We start from the raw sequence: 19439 nt of genomic DNA on the forward strand, positions 1-19439 counted from the left end.
GATACTCTGTAGAAAATCTTAAAGACTCCACCAGAAAATTGCTAGAACTCATATATAAATTCAGCAAAATCGCAGGATATAAAATCAATGTACATTTCTACACACCAAAAACAAAGCAGAAGAAAAAGAAATCAAGGAATCAATCCCATTTGCAATTGCACCAAAAATAAGATACCTAGGAATAAATCTAACTAAAGAAATAGAAGATCTGTACTCTGAAAACTATAAAACAGTTATGAAAGAATCAAAGAGGACACAAAGAAATGGAAAAACATTCCACACTCATGGATTGGAAGAACAAACACTGTTAAAATGTCTTTATTACCCAAAGCAATCTACTACACATTTAATGCAATCCCCATCAAAATACAACCAGCATTTTTCACAGAGCTAGAACAATCGTAAAATTTCTATGGAACCACAAAAGACCCTAAATAGCCAAAGCAATTCTGAAAAACAAAAAACTGGAGGCATCATGATTCCGGATTTCAAGCTATTTTACAAAGCTGTAGTCATCCAGACAGTATGGTACTGGCACAAAAACAGACACATATGATCAATGGAATAGAGAACCCAGAAATGGACCCCCCAACTATATGGTCAACTAATCTTCAACAAAGCAGGAAAGAATATCCAATGGAAAAAAAACAGTCTTCAACAAATGGTGTTGGCAAAACTGGACAGCCACAAACAGAATGAAACTGGACCACTTTCTTACACCATACATAAAAGTAAATTTAAAATGGATGAAAGACCTTAATGTGAGACAGGAAACCATCAAAATCCTAGAGGAAAACACAGACAGAAACTTCTTTAACCTCGGTCATAGCAACTTCTTACTAGACACATCACCACAGGCAAGGAAAACAAAAGCAAAAATGAACTATTGGGACTTCATCAAGATAAAAAGCTTCTGCACAGCAAAGGAAACAATCAACAAAACTAAAAGCAGTCTATGGAATGGGAGAAGATACTTGTAAATGACATATCTGATAAAGGGTTAGTATCCAAAATCTACAAAGAACTTAGCAAACTCAACACCCAAAAAACCAATAACCCAGTTGAGAAACGGGCAGAAGACATGAACAGCCACTTTTCCAAAGAAGACATCCAGATGGCTAACAGACACTTGAAAAAATGCTCAACAGAAATATAAATCAAAACCACAATGAGATACCACCTCACACCTGTCAGAATGGCTAAAATTAACAACACAGGAAACAACAGGTGTTGGCGAGGATGTGGAAAAAGGGGAACCCTCTTGCACTGTTCATGGGAATGAGAACTGGTGCAGCCACGCTGGAGAACAGCATGGAGGTTCCTCAAAAAGCTAAAAGTAGAACTACCCTTGATCCAGCAATTGCACTATGGGGTATGTACCCAAAGGATACAAAAATACAGATTTGAAGGGATACATACACCCCAGTGTTTATAGCAGATTATCAACAACAGCCAAACCGTGGAGAGCCCAAATGTCCACCAACTGATGAACAATAAAGAAGATGTGGTATATATATATATATATATATATATATATATATATATATATATGCGCAATGGAATATTACTCGGCCATCAAAAATGAAATCTTGCCATTTATAATGACATGGATGGAGCTAGAGTGTGAGTGTATTACACTAAATGAAATAAGTCAGAGAAACACAAATACCATATGATTTCACGCATATGTGGATTTAAAAAAGAAAACAGATGAACATATGGGAAGGGGGAAAAGAAAAAAAGGAGAGAGGGAAACAAGCCATAAGAGACTTTTTTTTTTTTTTATAAAGATTTTATTTATTTATTTGACAGAGAGATAGACAGAAGAGCACAAGCAGAGGGAGTGGCAGAGGGAGAGGGAGAGGGAGAAGCAGGCTCTGCACTGAGCAGGGAACCCGATGCGGGACTCGATCCCAGGACCCTGAGATCATGACCTGAGCCGAAGGCAGACGCTTAACCATCTGAGCCACCCAGGTGCCCCAAGAGACTTTTTTTTTTAAGACTTTATTTATTTGACAGAGAAAGAGACAGCCAGAGAGAGAACACAAGCAGGGGGAGCTGGAGAGGGAGAAGCAGGCTTCCTGCAGAGCAGGGACCCGACGTGGGGCTCGATCCCAGGACCCTGGGATCATGACCTGAGCTGAAGCCAGACGCTTAACCATCTTAGCCACCCAGGCGCACAGCCATAAGAGATTCTTAATGACAGACTGAGGGTTGATGGAGGGAGGTGGGTGGGAGATGGGCTGGAAGCGTGATGGCCATTAAGGAGGGCACTTGTTATGAAGAGCACTGGATGTTGTATGTAAGTGAGGAGTCACTGAATTCTACTCCAGAAACCAATATTACACTGTATGTTAACTACCTAAAATATAAATAAAAATTAATTAATTAAAAAGTCAATAATCTAAATACACCATTTCAAAGACAGAGATTGTCAAGAGCACCTGGCTGGTTCAGTTGGAAGAGCACACAATTCTTGATCTTGGGGTCATGAGTTGAGCCCTACAATGGACGGAGAGATTGCTTAAATAAATAACTTAAAAAAAAAGACAAGATTGTTAGAATGGATCAAAAAATACTATCCAACTATATGATGTCTTCAAGAAACCCACTTTTTAAATTTTTTTTTTTTTAAGAGAGAGAAAGCGTGAGCAGGGGGTGGGGAACGACTGAAGGAAGCGGGGAGAGAGAATCCCAAGCAAGCTCCATGCTCAGCACAGAACCTGACACAGGGCCAGATCTCACAACCAAGATCATGACCTGAGCCTAAATCAAGATTCAGATACTTAACCAACTGAGCCACCCAGGCACCCCAAAACCCACTTTAAATATAGAGATATAGGGGTGCCTGGGTGGCCCAGTCGTTAAGCATCTGCCTTTGGCTCAGGTCATGATCCCAGGGTCCTCGGATCAAGCCTCGTATCAGACTCCCTGGTCAGCAGGAAGCCTGCTTCTCCCTCTCCCACTCTCCCTGCTTGTGTTCCCTCTCTTGCTGTCTCTCTGTCCAAAAACAAAAATCTTTAATAAAACTTAAAAAAATTAAAAAATATACAGATATAGACTAAAAGGATGGATAAATACATACCATGTTAACACTAATCAAAATAAAGCTGGAGTACGCATATTAATGTCAGACAGAAAAAACTTCAGAGCAATGAATATTATCAGACATAAAGAGGGGCATTACATAACGATAAAGGGATCTGTTCTTCAAGAAGACATAATAATCCTTCATGTGTATGCATCTAAAAACAGAGCTTCAAAATACATGTAGGTAAAACTGATAGAACTTCAAGAACAGACAGATGAAATCACTACAGTTGCAGACTTCACTACCCCCTATCTGAAATGGACAGATCCAACAGGCAGAAAATCAGTGAGAACACAGCTGACCTCAACAACACCATCATTCAACTGCATATAACAGACATGTAGATACTACTTTATCAAGCAACAGCAGAATGTGCATTCTTCTCAAGCTTACATAGAACATTCCCCAACACAGACCACATATGGGCCATAAAATACATCTTAAGAAATTTAAAAGAATAAAAATCATGCAATGTCTACTCTGTCTGCTTGGGATTCTCTCTCCCTCTCCCTGCACCCCTCCCTCCACTCATGCTCTCTCTCTAAATAAATAAGTAAAATCTTTAAAAAAAAAACAAAAAAACAAAAAACAGCTGTGTATATGGAGGAACTGAAAAAGTCACACACAAACTCAGGCAAAACACAGCCTCAGAGAAGACCTTAAACTTTCACCTTGGGCTGATGCCTAAGCTCAGATCAAGTCCACCCAAATCAGTGAAGGTACTGCCCAGGCACAGAACCAGTCTGCAAGGATAGGTAGAGGTGGCTGTTTTTTCAAATATATAACTTTCAACAAAAAAAAGGTATACAAAGAAGAAAATATGGCCTATTCAAAAAATAAATTGGCAAAAACCATTCCCGAGGAAGCACAAACGTCAGACTTACTAGACAAAGACTTTACTTTTTATTTATTTGACAAAGAGAGTGAGAGAGCACAAATAGGGGAACAGCAGAGGGAGAGGGAGAAGCAGGCTCCCCACAGAGCAGGGAGCCCAATGCAGGGCTCGATCCCAAGACCCCGGGATCATGACCTGAGCTGAAGGCAGATGCTCAGCTGCCTGAGTAACCCAGGCGCCCCTAGACAAAGACTTTAAAACAGCAGTCTTAAATATTCCATTCACAATAGCATCAAAAAGAGTAAAATGCTTGGAAATAAACAACTAAGGAGGCAAAAGATATACACTGAAAAGTACAAATCACTGCAGAAAGGAATTCAAGAAGGCATATATAAATGCAAAGACATTGTGTCTTCATGGACTGGAAGACTTATTAAGATGTTACTACTATCCCAAGTGACCTACAGATTCATGCAATCCCCACCAAAATCTCAATAATCCTTTTTATAGAAATAGAAAAACCTATCTTAAAATTTGTATGGAATCTCAAGGGACCCCTAAATAGCCAAAAACAATCCTGAAAAAGAAGGATAAAGGTCTCACACTTCCTGATTCTGAAACTTAGTACAAAGCTACAGTAATCAAAACTGTGTAATATGAGCCTACAGACAGACATACAGAACAATAGAATAGAGAACCCAGAAACAAACCCCTGCCTATAAAGTCAAATTATTTTCTACACTTTATTGTAGGTATGTCTGTATAGGAAAAAACATAGCACATACAGGGTTCAGTACTAACTGTGATTTCAGACACCCACTCGGGGTCTTGAAATGTATCCCCCACAGATAAGGGGGAACCAATGTATACTAGGCAACGGGATCTCTGGCTTCCAGTTCCACAAGCAAGGAGCTTGGAAATTGCCACGCCATCCTAACAAGTAGTAAAAAACAGCTGACTAAAAATCAGTTCTTCTTGGATCCATGAGAGGGGAGGACACAGGCCAAACTGTTGCCCACAAAGTTGGAGGGACAAAAAGATGAATTTAGGAACCTTAAATGCATATTACTAAGTGAAAGAAGCCAATCAGAAAAGGCTACATGCTACATGATCCAAACTATGTATGTGGGAAAAGGCAAAACCATAGAGGCAATAAAAAGATCCGTGGTTGCCAGTGGCTCAAGGAAGGAGGGATGGATGCACAGGTGGAGCACAGGAGATTTTTAGGGCCCTATTTTTTTTTAAGGGCATTCTTAAGTACTCTATATGATACTGTAATGATGGATACTTATCATTATACATTTGTCAAAACCCACAGAATGTAAAACAGCAAGAGTGAACCCTAATATAAACTATGGACTTTTATTTTTTTTAACATTTTATTTTTAAGCAACTCTACACCTAACATGGGGCTCAAACTCAACCCCGAGACCAGGAGTCACACACTCTACCAGCTGAGCCAGCCAGGCGCCCCTTGGACTTTAGTTAATAATGCATCAATATTGGCTCATCAACTCTAATAAATGTAGTAGCACACCCATGTGGGATATCAAAATTAGAGGAAAATGTGGTGGGGGGAAGGGAGGGGGTATATGGAAACTGTGCTTTCAGGTCAATTTCTCAATAAACTTAAATCTGCTCTAAAAAATATAGTCTATTAGTTTTTCAAAACTAAAATGAGGGTAAGACTGACTTCTGGCATGACAACATGAAGAGTTACGCTGACCTGCTCCCCAGTAAAACTGATGAAAGCCATAAAACACAACTCTCTAAAGTGTCTGGAAATGGTCCTAGAGGTGAACAGCAAATAAGAATATACATGGAGGAGTGACTGGGTGGCTCAGTCGTTAAGCGTCTGCCTTTGGCTCAGGTCATGATCCCAGGGTCCTGGGATCGAGTCCCGCATCGGGCTTCCTGCTCTGCGGGAAGCCTGCTTCTTCTCCCACTCCCCCTGCTTGTGTTCCTGCTCTCGCTCTCTCTCTCTCTGTCAAATAAATAAATAAAATCTTAAAAAAAAAAAAATCCAAGGAAATTCAAAATTTGATAAGAAAGGCATGAGTCTGAGGTATCTGAACCAAGACTCCTCCCTTCCTCCCCCAACCCAGTTCAGCAGCAAGTGGAGACTCCACTCCCTCTCCAGACTACTGCCATCAAGACAGTACCCAGACAGAGGGCTCTCTTCCCTGGAAGAGCAGGACCTCAGAGTTTTATTTGGCCCCCAGCAGCCTGTTCCTGAAGCTAAGTCTCAGGTGAATGCAGTAAAGAGGGGGATTACCTTCTTTTGTCCAGCCCCTAACTCATGGAAGGGAGGCTCTATCTTGGGCAGGATGATCTGAGAGGACTGGGGATCCTGACCACCTTTGTCTCGGCTTGTGATGTGGTAGATCCATGCCAGGAGAAGCTGAGTGGACCTCAGGTTGCTGCCTCCCCTCCCCCGCTGGCCCAGCACTGAGAATGGGGTGTCACTCAGAGAAAAGCTTACCACTGGCCTACCCAGCTCCACAGTTCTGGCTTAGAGATTTTTACCTAGTATAGAAACAGGCCAGAAAGCATCAGCTCCTAAACTGCTCCTCAGGAACTGACTTCATTTACATCAGAGGGTGAAGATGTTCAAGCCCCAAGAGGATCTCGAAAACAGTGGAGGTTGTGATAAAAGGCAGCTGGAAGGAGACTCAAGATACAGGCTAAACCACAGGCCAGCTAGTTCACAGGAGAGAACAGGGAAATAACACAAGGTGGGAGGAGCTGTCTTGGGGTGAGAAGAAATGTCAAACACTGACTTCAGAAACTATTCCTTCAATGGGGCCAGAATTTAATAGGATTAGTTTATAGACAGATTTATGGATCCTAACTGCACTCAGGCCATTGGTACACAGTAGCAACAACATGCCTGGTGAACTAAACAACACAGGCCCACAAGACAGAAATGGGCCTTAGGGGAGGTAAGCGCCAATCTAGGCATCATGGGACAAGCTGAATTCACTTTCAGTGAGAAACACTGTACTGTGCTCCCCTCTAGGGGCACTTGTAATTTACATTGATGCGTGTGACCACCCTCATCCCAGAACAGGTCAGAATAAGATGTATCCCGTAGTATAGCTAGCAGGTCTAAGAAATATTCTACATAGCACTTGGATCCTCCCTGTAGAGAGAGGTGAGCCCTGTTATATAACACACAATGGAGACCAGTCTCAGTACAAGCCAATGAGCTGAGATGGGGTAGCTGGTTTTGTACCCAATTAACGTAGAATCCAGAATAACCGAGTCATGGTCAGTTATAATGATGCCTGCTCATGATAATATCTGGCATACAGACAAGGGTCAATTCTGTTTGGAAGACAAAGCAAACACCTCAGTAATTCATACTCATCTGTTCTGTAATGAAACTGAAATATACTGTGATCATACTACAATATGGTATAATACTTGTATTGTTGGTAAGATTCAACTACCTCATGTAAGTAGGTCTATGGTAGTACTGATATTAAAAATCACATTTAGAGGTGCCTGGGTGGCTCAGTCGTTAAGCATCTGCCTTTGGCTCAGGTCATGATCCCAGCGTCCTGGGATCGAGCCCCGCATCGGGCTCCCTGCTCCTCGGGAAGCCTGCTTCTCCCTCTCCCACTCCCTCTGCTTGTGTTCCCTCTTTCGCTATGTCTCTCTCTGTCAAATAAATAAATAAAATCTTTAAAAAAATAAAAAAATATATAAAAAAAAATAAAGATCACATTTATTGGGAGATTGAGTTAAAGCCTCCTTTAAGGGATCTACAGAAAATGGCTGGCCTGAGGAAGAACTGGATCCAGCTAACCTTCAGCTGATTTCTACACTAAATAGTTCTGCACAAGCTTATCATAAAGTACAAAGAGCAAAAATTCAACATAAAACCTGCTTTGTTTTTAGTTCCTCCATAAGCCAGATCACTCAACCTTCTCACAAACATACGGGTTGCTGAATACATGCTGGCCTGAACAAACACAAAAAACACCTTCCCTTCTTTAAACCACTTGGTACAAAAAATGTTCTCAATGAAAGAACTAAACATAGCTGGCAAATATCTTAAACATTTCTGACTATTCATTTACCCCCTACCCTGTTCTGTGTGCCTAAGGGACAGCTGGAGACTCTCTGAGCACACACAGGAGTGTGTGGCCAAATGAAAGTGACAGCTTTGGCGGAAGAGCCGTCTTTGATCAAAGAGCACTGTGATTAGCCTGCTGACAGCTCCTCACCTGGCATGTTCTGCTACAGGGCATGTTTGCCCTTACTGCCATTTAATGGAGCAAATGCTGAAAGCAGGAGTTTCAGGTGAAGAGTACCACATCCAGGATTGCTTCCTGTGGCCCAGGGACCACTGAGGGATAGCTGAAGCCATCACGGACAATGGCACTTGATGACTCCTAAATCACACCTCTTTTGGGGGCTCCTTTGTTTTCTTTCTCATCTACTTTTTCCCTTTCTGTGTTACACTTAATAGGGACCTTGCTTAGCCCAAGAGGTGTCACAAAAATAGTCACAACCACCTACTGTACAATCTTAGAAGGGACACTTAGCCGTACCCCTCAATGGCAGATGACTCTTTTGACCACAGCTCCAGACCCCTCTGGGGGCACAAGTGGAGAATCTTGCAGAACACATCAATGGTGAAAACTCATTTCAGCATTTCAGGATATGGGGCTACTGGGAGATATGACATTTCTTCACAGGAGGGTCCAATTGCCCTGGGTTGGCAGGGACGGAGGGAAGCAACAGAGGAGATTCCTGATCTCTACGTCTGGGTCTCAGAAGGCATGGGGAGTTGAGAACACTGAACTCTCTCCAAATTCAAATAAGCTGCATCAATAGGCCCTGAGTTAGTTCAGTTATGCTCATCAGGGATAACCAGCCCCTCAGCAGGACAGTGCTCTCACTCTTCCACTTTTGAATGTATCTCATGCACCACCAGGTCCCTTTCAAGAAGCAAGGCTAGAAGCACAAGAGCCTCCTGGGTCCTCCCGCTCTGTTCTCTGAGCAAGTGGGCAAGAGCCCATGAGGGATGACAATTCCACTGGCCCACGTGAGCAAGGAGGCAGGGGTAAGCATGTTCACTGCAGTGTTGTGTATGATAGCAGAAAAGAAACACACACCTAAGTGCCACCTACACAGACTGAGGGTAGAACTAAGGCCTGGAACTGCCTTGGGCCCACTCCCAGCCAGCCCAGGCGCACAGCCACTCATAACATTCACAAAGGGGAAGCAGCAGGTCACTGGATAACCATTCCCTCTCCTGCTGCCGCCCTGCCCCCCATTACTCCATATCTCATCCCAAGTATTTACGAGACAACAAACCGTGGATGATGCTAGGTTCTGTACAAATCAAGTTCTACTCCCATAAGACATGCAGTTAGGGAAATAAAAGCATTAATCACTTCTGTTCCATAAGAGAAAAGCCAAATGTATTTTTGGGAAAGGCAAAAACAGTATTTAACTGAGGTGAATGTAAAGCACTGATAAGAATCCCGTGAGCAGACCGTGTGAAGAGAATCAGATTTCACTCTGGAGGGTGAAGGATCTGAATGTAGAGAGGGAACTCCGTTACCAGCTGGTGGAGGAGACTGCTAGATGTCTCAGTAAAGTTTAGAAAGGCTCAAAAGACTATTACATTATATAGGAAATGCAAAAACGTAGCTGAAGATCTACCCTAAAAGAGGTTTTAATGACAACGTTCTACAGGGGCGCCTGGGTGGCTCAGTCGGTTAAGCGGCTGCCCTTGGCTCAGGTCATGATCCCAGGGTCCTGGGATCAAGCCCCAGGGCAGGCTCCCTGCTCAGCAGGTAGTCTGCTTGTCCCTCTCCCTCTGTCCCTCCCCCTCACTCATGCATGCATGCTCTCTCTCAAATAAATAAATAAAATCTTTAAAAAACCCACAAAACCTATAGTCCTGAACTTAAATAGAAATAGTAGGGGGGCGGGGCGCCTGGGTGGCTCAGTTGGTTAAGCGACTGCCTTCGGCTCAGGTCATGATCCTGGAGTCCCGGGATCGAGTCCCACATCGGGCTCCCTGCTCAGCAGGGAGTCTGCTTCTCCCTCTGACCCTCCTCCCTCTCATGCTCTCTGTCTCTCATTGTCTCTCTCACAAATAAATAAAAAATCTTAAAAAAAAAAAAAAAAAAAAAAGAAATAGTAGGGGGGCTCCTGGGTGGCTCAGTTGGTTGGGCATCCAACTCCTGGTTTTGGCTTAGGTGATGATCTCGTGGGTTGTGAGATGGAACCCCGTGTCAGGCTCTGGGCTCAGTGTGGAGTCGGCTTCAGATTCTCTCTTCAGCTCACTCTCTCAAATAAATAAATAAGATCTTTTTTAAAAAAAAAAAAAACAGAAAAAGCAGGAACTCACAATATTTTCTCTGAAATATATATACTTCCTAGCTCTGATCACTGACAAGGCTGGAAACAATGGCCAAACTGGTACCAAAGACCATTCCTAGTACCAAGGCTGTGATTCTGAAACACCATTTCCCACTAAAAGAAACCTAGGTTTCCTGGAGAAAAAGCTGAATCCACATCTGGGTGCAGGAAATGTGCCTGAAACATCCTGACATACCAATGGAAGAGTTCAGAACATGCCACCCCAAAATAAGCTGCTTTGGCATATTGACTATTTTGAATTAAAGGCACCTGAAAACAGCAAATGTAAGAAAAACACTCTAACCTACCTTCTTTTTCTTAAAAGCAGATGTAATTCCCATATAAGAGAAGTCCTCTCAGTATCAGGAAAGTAACATTTTTTTTTTTTTTTTTAATGAGTGGCCTTTTTTTTAAAAAGATTTTTATTTATTTATTTGACAGAGAGAGACACAGCGAGAGAGGGAACACAAGCAGGGGGAGTGGGAGAGGGAGAAGCAGGCTTCCCACAGAGCAGGGAGCCCGACGCCGGACTCGATCCCAGGACCCTGAGATCATGACCCGAGCCAAAGGCAGACACCCAACCACCGAGCCACCCAGGCGCCCGGAGAGTAACATTGTTATCAAGGATAAAGTTGAGACCGAGAGTTCTATAACAAACTTTGTTAAAAATAATTATGTTCCTTATCTTCCTCACCATACACTTTAGTCACTTTTTCACAACTGCCTCTTCATTCAACCGAATACAAAAGCAAGTAAGTTTCATCATTTCTTTGGGTCTTCATTCCTCATGAAGGCTCCTGTGTCATTTAAAATCTGTGTTACGGGGTGCCTGGGTAGCTCAGTTAAGCATCTGCTTTGGCTCAGGTCATGATCTCAGGGCCCTGGGATCAAGCCCCATGTCTGGCTCCCTGCTCAGCAGGGAGTCTGCTTCCTCTTCCTCTCCCCCCCGCCCCCGGCACATGCCCACAATCTAATAAATAAAATTTTTAAAATAAAGTAAAATAAAATTTATTACAAAAATGTATATGCCTTTCTCCTGCTGATGTGTCTTATGTCAATTTAATTCTCAGGCCCAGCCAATAGAACCCTAAGAGGGTAGAGGTAAAATTTTGCTTCCCCTACACCAGTTATCAAGAAAACTCAATGACTGCTAGGACTCTGTCAAAAGGACTCAGGAGGCAAAGTTAGAGGGTCTCACTGACCAAAGATGGGATTAATTGGGCTTCAATAAGAACAGTAACTTCAATGAATTGAAACCCATCGAATAATTAAAATCCATGAGTTGATGATATTTTATTTTCAAGATTTATTTATTTGAGAGAGAGAAAAAACGCTCACACACAGGGGGGAAGGGCAGAGAGAGAGACAAGCAGACTCCCCGCCGAGCGTGGAGCCTGATGCAGGTCCAATTCCACCACCCCACGATCACCACCCAAGCTGATACCAAGGGTCGGAGGCTCAACTGATGCACCACCCAGGCGCCCTGATGATAATATATTAAAAGAAAACTGGGGCACCTGGGTGGCTCAGTTAAGCATCTGCCTTTGGCTCAGGTCATGATCCCAGGGTCCTGGGACTGAGTCCCACACATCGGGCTCCGTGCTCAGTGGGGAGTCTGGTTCTCCCTCTGCTCCTCCCCCCACTTGTGTGCTCACTTGCTCTCTCTCACACAAAAATAAATAAATATTCTTTAAAAAAAAAGAACATCTTAAAAAAAAAAAAACTAAGTGGTCACCTTCTGAGGACGAAAGAGAACCAATTCATTACTTTGAAAACTAGATGAAGGAATCAAAGATTTACCAACCAGTACATAAGGGGAAGTCTGTCCTTATAAAATGATTCCAGCTAATATATGAAAACAAAATTACAATTAGAATATCACTAATCATGCAATCTCCAAAGAAGTAATAGATCTAGCCATTGAGCATCGATGGCTATTCTTTTTTAAAAAGCCAACACCCAGACATTATATGCCTCCTGATAAGTGATAAGACACTATCTATAATCTTGCCAAAGGATTAAATCCTAGCCTGATAAAGTCTCTTGCGTCCAGCTTATAAATTTACAAGAATTACAGAGGGCAGAGGAACATGTCGAACTGTAATGCAAATATAATAAGCAAAATCCAACCTGAAAAACTCTACAAATCAACCTGCCAATGTCCTTCAGCAGATATAAGGAAAATAAAGGGATTGAGGAGAAACATGTAGATTAAGAGATTTAAAAGGCATATTGATTTTTTTCAAAGTACAAGACTAAAACTAAGGGGACTAAGGCAGGGTACTGGTAAGAATATTCTAGGCATAACGGCCCACAAGATGCATAAAAATGTGGAGAAGAAAGGCAATGGGGTCAATGGACTAGAAGTTCCTATCAAGGTTAGAGAAAAGAAGTAACAGTAGCCAATCCCCCAAATGTAAACTCCAGGTTCCCTGGGATTTGGGGAAGGAAGATAATTTGGTGAGGTGGTCAGTTTGCATTTAGATACATCTGGGCTGAGTCCTGGATCTGCTTTGTTAGCTTCGTGACCTTGGGCAAATTATTTACCATGAGCCAAATTCCTCATTTATAAGTTAGTACAATAATACTTATCTCATATAGTTTTTCAGAGGATTAAGGGAGATAATGGATGGAAAAGGCCAAAGAAGGTGCCTAGGACATAACTCATAAACGTTCTTTTCTTCCTAGAGGTAAAACTCAGTATTTATTCAGGGCCAAGTTCAGGTTCCAAATTAAAAGTTTCCTTTGCTAGTGGGGCACCTGGGTGGCCCAGTTTGGTAAGCATCGGGCTCAGTTTCAGCTCAGGTGGTGATTTCGGGGTCGGAAGATTGAGCCCCATCCGGCCCCACACTCAGTGCAGTTTGCTTGGGATTCTCTCTCCCTCTGCCCACACCCCTCCACCCCCGCCCTGTCGCACACGCTCTCTCAAGCAAATAAATCTTAAAAAAAAAAAAAAAAAACCAAAAAACTATACAGAGCTTTTTTTTTTTTTAAGATTTTATTTATTTATTTGAGAGAGAGGATGAGAGGAGAGAGAGAGCACATGAGAGGGGGGAGGGTCAGAGGGAGAAGCAGACTCCCTGCAGAGCAGGGAGCCCGATGCGGGACTCGATCCAGGGACTCCAGGATCATGACCTGAGCCGAAGGCAGTCGCTTAACCAACTGAGCCACCCAGGCGCCCCTATACAGAGCTTTTCAATCTTGATATGTTTTTACCCACTTACATGAATGTAACTAAATGATGTGATAAATGATATGGGCAAATGAATATGACACATGATAAGTATGACATGTAAATTTGCTGAAAGCCACTCTTATGAATTTTCCTTATATTTATAACCAATCTGCTGACTCAATGAAATATTAAGTGTAGCAGTAAAGGGAATTTACTGGGAATTTACAAATACTGAAGATAAGAGCTCCTGGCTATCTAAGTCAGTAAAGCTGACTCTTGATCTCGGGATCATGAGTTCAAGTCCTGCATGGGGTGTAGAAATTAAATATTTTTTTAAAATACTGAAAATAATGCTCTATTTCTTAGGCTGGATGGTAGATACACTTGTGTTTGTCAGTATTCTGTTTATCAATATTCTTTACACTACTTATGTTCTTATGGTATACAATGTTTCACAATAAATTGTTTAAAGTGAGGGACCCCTGGGTGGCTCAGTTGATTAAGTGTCTGCCTTTGGCTCAGGTCATAATCCCAGGGTCCTGGGAACGAGCCCCACATCCTGCTCCTCTCTCAGCGGGGAGCCTGCTTCTCCCTCTGCCTGCCACTCCCCCCTGCTTGTGCTGGCTCGCTCTCTCTGATAAATAAATAAAATCTTTAAAAAAAAAAAAAACTGTTTAAAGTGAAGAACCAGCCTTCAGTCTTGAGTGTTTTCCCCTAAGAACTGAGAAAGGATTCTGGCTGCATCAAAGAACTGGCAAACTTTTAAAAAAAATAAAAGGCTATACCATTTATATGGTGTATATGTACACCATATACAACCAAAGGTTAATTATACCATTAGTATAATCATTAAAAATAAGCAAACACACATTGTAACATGTATTCCACTGGATATACCACATGTCTATGCCATGTTTTGTTTATCCATTCATCTACTAATGGGCATTTGGGTTGTTTCTATCATTTGGCTATCAGGAGTCATCCAAGTTTTTGTTTAAACAACTTTTTTTTTCAATTCTTTTGGGCAAATACCAAAGAACAGAATTCCCAAGTCATTCGGTAATTCTATGTTTAACCTACTGAGGAACCACCAAACTGTTTTTCCATAGCAGCTGCACCATTATGGACCTCTAGCAATGTATGAGGTTTCTGATTTCTCCACATCCTTCCCAACACTTATTTTCTGGGATTTTTGAATTTTCTTTTTCAGGCTGTCCTATGGGATGTGAAGTGGTATCTCACAGTGGTTTTGATTTGCGTTTCTCTAATGACTGATGATGCTGAGCATCTTTTCATGTGCTTGTTGGCCATTCGTATCTCTTCTTTGGAGAAATGTCTATTCAAGTCCTTTGCCCATTTTCAAAGTGGGTATTGTCTTTCTGTTGTGGAGTTGTAAGAGTTCTTTAGACATTGTGGATATTAGACCCTTATCAGATACAACTTTCAAATGTTCTCTCCCACTCTGTGGGTTGTCCTCCCCATCCCTTGACAGGGTCCTTGATGCACAAACATTTTACATTTTTATTAAGTCCAATTCTTCTATTTTTGTCTTTTGTTCCTTGCTTATGCTTTTTGTTGTCATCTCTAGAATCCATGGTCAAATCAAGATCATGATTTGTTTTCTCCTAAAAGTTTTATGGTTTTGTTCTCCCATTTAGGTCTTTAACCCATTTTGAATTAACTTTTGTATATGATCTAAAGGGCCCAACTTTATTTTTTTGGATGTGGATATTCTGTTGTCCCAGAACCATTCATTCAAAAGATTCTTCTTTCCCCAAGGAATGATCTTGGCATTATTATTATTTTTTCAAGATTATTTGAGAGAGAGCGCGCACGAGCATGGGGAGGGGGAGAGGGACAAGCAGACTCCCCACTGAGCAGGGAGCCTGATATGGGGCTTGATCCCACGACTCTGAGATCATGACATGAGCTGAAGTCAGACGCTTAAACGACTGAGCCCCCCAGGTGCCCCTTGGCATTCTTGTCAATAACCAATTGCCCATGAATGTGTGGGTTTATTTCTGGACTCTCTATTCCACTGATACATATATGTCTAGTCTTAGGCCAGTAGGCAGTCTTGATTACTGTAGCTTTATAGTAAGTTTTGAAATCAGAAGAATGCATCTTCCAACCTTGTTCTTCAAGATTGTTTTGGCTATTTAGGGTTCCTTGCAATTCCACATGAATTTTAAGATCAGTTTTTCCATTTCTGCAAAAAAATAAGGGCTATTGGGATTTTGACAAGGATTACACTGAATCTACAGATTACTTGGGGGAGTACTGCCATCTTAATATTAAGTGGAAGATGACTTAATCTTAACAGCAAAATTACAAATGTCATTATCAACTTTATTGGAGAAAATGCTGTTTTGCAGTTGAGGGCAGTACATCTGCATGGAATCTCCCCTTAAACTCATCTAACAAAATTAATAGAACTACATCACACAAAAGGTAGCAGTGGTAGACTGGGAGAAATGCAGCATAACCCAGAATGACTTCTGTACACTCTGAAATGTAAAAAGAGTCCTTCCATCTGATTTCAACAATTTTAGCAGTGTAGGAAACAGGATTATACAAGAGTAAATCAAAGTTTATGTGACCAAAGAACTGAGGAGACAGACAAGTCTCCTTTGTTCAATCTGCTCTCTCCCCAACTCCTGCCAAGATAAATGAGAGGGAGCTGGGTAGGTTTTGGTTTTGTGATTTATAACCAAACCACAGACCTGGGACAAGGGCCTTTCACTTCTTCCACAGAACTGTTTAAAACATTAACTCAGTGGAAGATGCTCAAAGTTTCCAAAAAGGAAACATTCCAGGAAAGTAAGGAAGTGATAATCAGCATATTCAACTTTTGCCTATTTCCCCTGGACCCAAAAATGATCTACTCCTAAAGGCTTTGAAAGCAGAGCCTCTACTTGGAATAACACTCCTTACCCTGTGTCTAAAATTTTCCATACACTTCTGCAACCATTTTCTCTTTCTGATAAACTCTGTAAGGTTTATTAAACATAACCTTTTAATATATTAAATGTTCCTTCATGTCCCTGGTTTTAGTGTTTTAGCAGTGCAGTTCTGCCACAAAGGCTGGCAGTTAACATGTGGTATTCCCAATGAAGTAACATGGACATAATAACATTGTCTCTGGACACATCTCTCAGCTTCGTCACAGGCTACTTCTGCCCAATTCCAGTGGAACAGTGTGAACCTCAGAGCTTCTGCTGGAGATAAGTCCCAATAGGGTCCAGGTCAAGGCAGCTCCCATGGTTCACCCCGGGCCAAAGAGAAAGTTGCCCCAGAACTTTGTTCCTTGAAGAGAGAAACTATGTCTAACTCTAAATCCCAATAACCTCTCACCCAGCTTTTGGTATCTCTTTTACACTTAGCCTACAAGATTGGATCAGTAGGTATCAATTAAATATAGTGATCATCAGTATCTAATCTAAAGATCATTAGAATCACCTGTGAAACTTTCAAAAGCTACAGGTTGGAAGGGTTGCCCAAGATTTATTCAGCAGATCAAAGAGTGGTATCCAAGCATTTCCAGCTTAACATATTCCACAGGTAATTCAGTTGAGAATCTAAATCTTCTAAAGAACACTTCCTTCTCTAAAATACACTTTGACTAACTAATTTTCCTTAAGAGAATAATATGGCCAGATTTTTTTTTTTCCCCACGGGGGAGGGTTTTCTTCCCTGGGGCCTCTAAGAGATCTGAGTCCTAAACTGGGCTCAGGCCCCGCATTTCCAATACAACTAGACAAAAATCAGCACCACCCTTACAGCTGGCCTTCATATCAACCCAGTCATGAGTATTAATCACATTTTTAAAATTTTCTGTGTCTTACGATGTTTTGACATCTTAAAAACCTTGCTGGTGGGGAGAGACTGCCCATCCCAGGGCTAGCTAATTCCTAAAGATGGTAATCAACTTACTTGGGAGCAGCCTCTCACATCCAAACCAATCAACTCCTTTAATGCTCACAGACCAAACCAATATTTTCTCTGCCCTAAATCATCCCAGGGCCAGGGACCAGGCAACTAGAGACCACCGCTATAGCCCAAAGCCCACCAGAATTATTGAAACTAGCCTAGACTGTTTCCTCTGGCCTGCCTTACCTTTCTCAAAAATGAAGGCTCTGACCTAGGCTTTCCCCCTGTCTCCTGCTCTGCCTCTTGATCAAAACCTTCCCTGTGGGGGCACCTGGGTGGCTCAGTCGTTAAGCGTCTGCCTTCGGCTCAGGTCATGATCCCAGGGTCCTGGGATCGAGCCCCGCATCAGGCTCCCTGCTCCACAGGAAGCCTGCTTCTCCCTCTCCTACTCCCCCTGCTTGTGTTCCCTCTCTCACTGTCTCTCTCTCTCTGACAAATAAATAAATAAAATATTTAAAAAAAAAACAAAAAACCTTCCCTGTGGCCCCATGTGGCATGGCATACCCTCTTCTAACTGGAAATATAACAAATTCTTCCAATGGCATTGGCCTATGTTGTCACTCAGTCACCTCTATAAATTAAAACCCTGCGGGTATAAATGAGACACTCCACTCCAACCATGCCTCTGTGCTGCCACTACTCTTGTGCGGTTCACTGAACTAATCCAATTGGAAACCATATTACAAAGTATTCTAGGTTTCCAAAACCATAAAGAAAAAGCTCTTGGGAGTTCTATTAGCATTTGAAACTCAACACTTGCAACTAAAGGTAGTATGGCCCAGCAATTATATTCTTAGATATACACACAAGAGAACTAAAAACACACAACTCCTACAACATTGTTCACAGCATTATTCATAATAGCCAAAAAAGTCCACCAACGGATAAAGAGAATGTGGAGTATCCATACAAGGGAATATTATTCAGCCACTAAAAGAAGAACCAATTCATGCTACAACATGAATGGACCTTAAAGACATTCTGTTAAGTAAAAGCCAGACCAAAAAAGGCCACAATGGCATTTATAAAAAGTGAACAGAACAGACAAATCCACAGGAATAGTCGCTTGCTGGGGCCAGGGTGCTAGGGAAGAGGGGAAGGCGAAAGGGGGAGTATCTGCTCCTGGGTAGAGGGATTTCTATTTGGATTTACAAAATGTTCGGGAATGACATGGTGACGACTGCACAACCTTGCGAATGTACGAAAAACCAATGAACTGTACACTTTAAAGAGGTGAATCTTACGGTGTTACGTCTTGAAAACAAACCCAGCTGAAAGTATTCTCGTCCTTCCAAAGCTGCTCCTTCTCCTGTGTTCATTATTTCAGTAAATGGAACCACACTCCAACTCCAGACGCTCAAGCCAGAAAGCTACAAATCTTAACGCGAACGCCTAAGTACTTCTCCATCCTTTCCGCTCCAACCTCCACTCCAGGCCACGCTCACTTCTCCTGTGGATCACAGCCTTCTCCCAATGGCTCCCCCGGCCTCCAGTCTTGCCTCTCCAGATCTTTCCTCAGGTGCGCCGGGGCTCCAAGCACTACCGGCAGCTAGAAGGTCCTCAAACTGGAGCCCGCGGCGAACCCCTCCAGCGGCACTTGACCGCGCGCACTAGCCAGCACCGAGGGCGGGCGGCTGCTCCCTCACGCGGCCACCGCCACCCGACCTCCCGGCCTCCGTACGCTCGCTACCACCTCGGCCAAGGGGTTCTCCCGCCCCGACCGGCCGCGCTCGGCGCGTCTCCAAGACCCTCCCTCGGGCAGGTGCGCTCCGAGGTGCCGTCCCTGCCTCCGCAAACATTTCCTGTGGGAACCATGGTGGACCCAAACTTCGACTAAATACTGCGGCGGTGCCCTTAACTTACCCTGCCTGTTCCTCAACACTTAGCAGACTTCGCAGGGCGCCGCGCACACTTGGGCCACTCGGGCCTCGAGCGCCGCCCTCAGCCGAGCCGCTCCCGCCTCGAGCCGTCCGGAAACGCTTCCAGCCGCGCGCCTGGGCCGCGGAGGACGACGGGAAGCGGGC

The 19439-nt window shown here is 42.8% G+C and overlaps 1 protein-coding gene across 3 annotated transcripts in view; it reads right to left on the reverse strand.

The window, feature by feature from the left end:
* The window catches only part of DNASE1 (deoxyribonuclease 1), a 44918-nt gene extending 25488 nt beyond the window's left edge, over positions 1-19430 (reverse strand). For all 3 annotated transcript variants that reach the window (XM_078074897.1, XM_078074898.1, XM_036090721.2), the window contains exon 1: positions 19279-19430. The gene's annotated coding sequence lies outside the window, so the exon portion shown is untranslated. The remainder of the gene's footprint in view (positions 1-19278) is intronic.
* Between the last annotated feature and the right edge of the window lie 9 nt (positions 19431-19439).

Source organism: Halichoerus grypus, chromosome 6 (genome assembly GCF_964656455.1).
Source record: "Halichoerus grypus chromosome 6, mHalGry1.hap1.1, whole genome shotgun sequence".
Lineage (NCBI taxonomy): Eukaryota > Metazoa > Chordata > Mammalia > Carnivora > Phocidae > Halichoerus > Halichoerus grypus.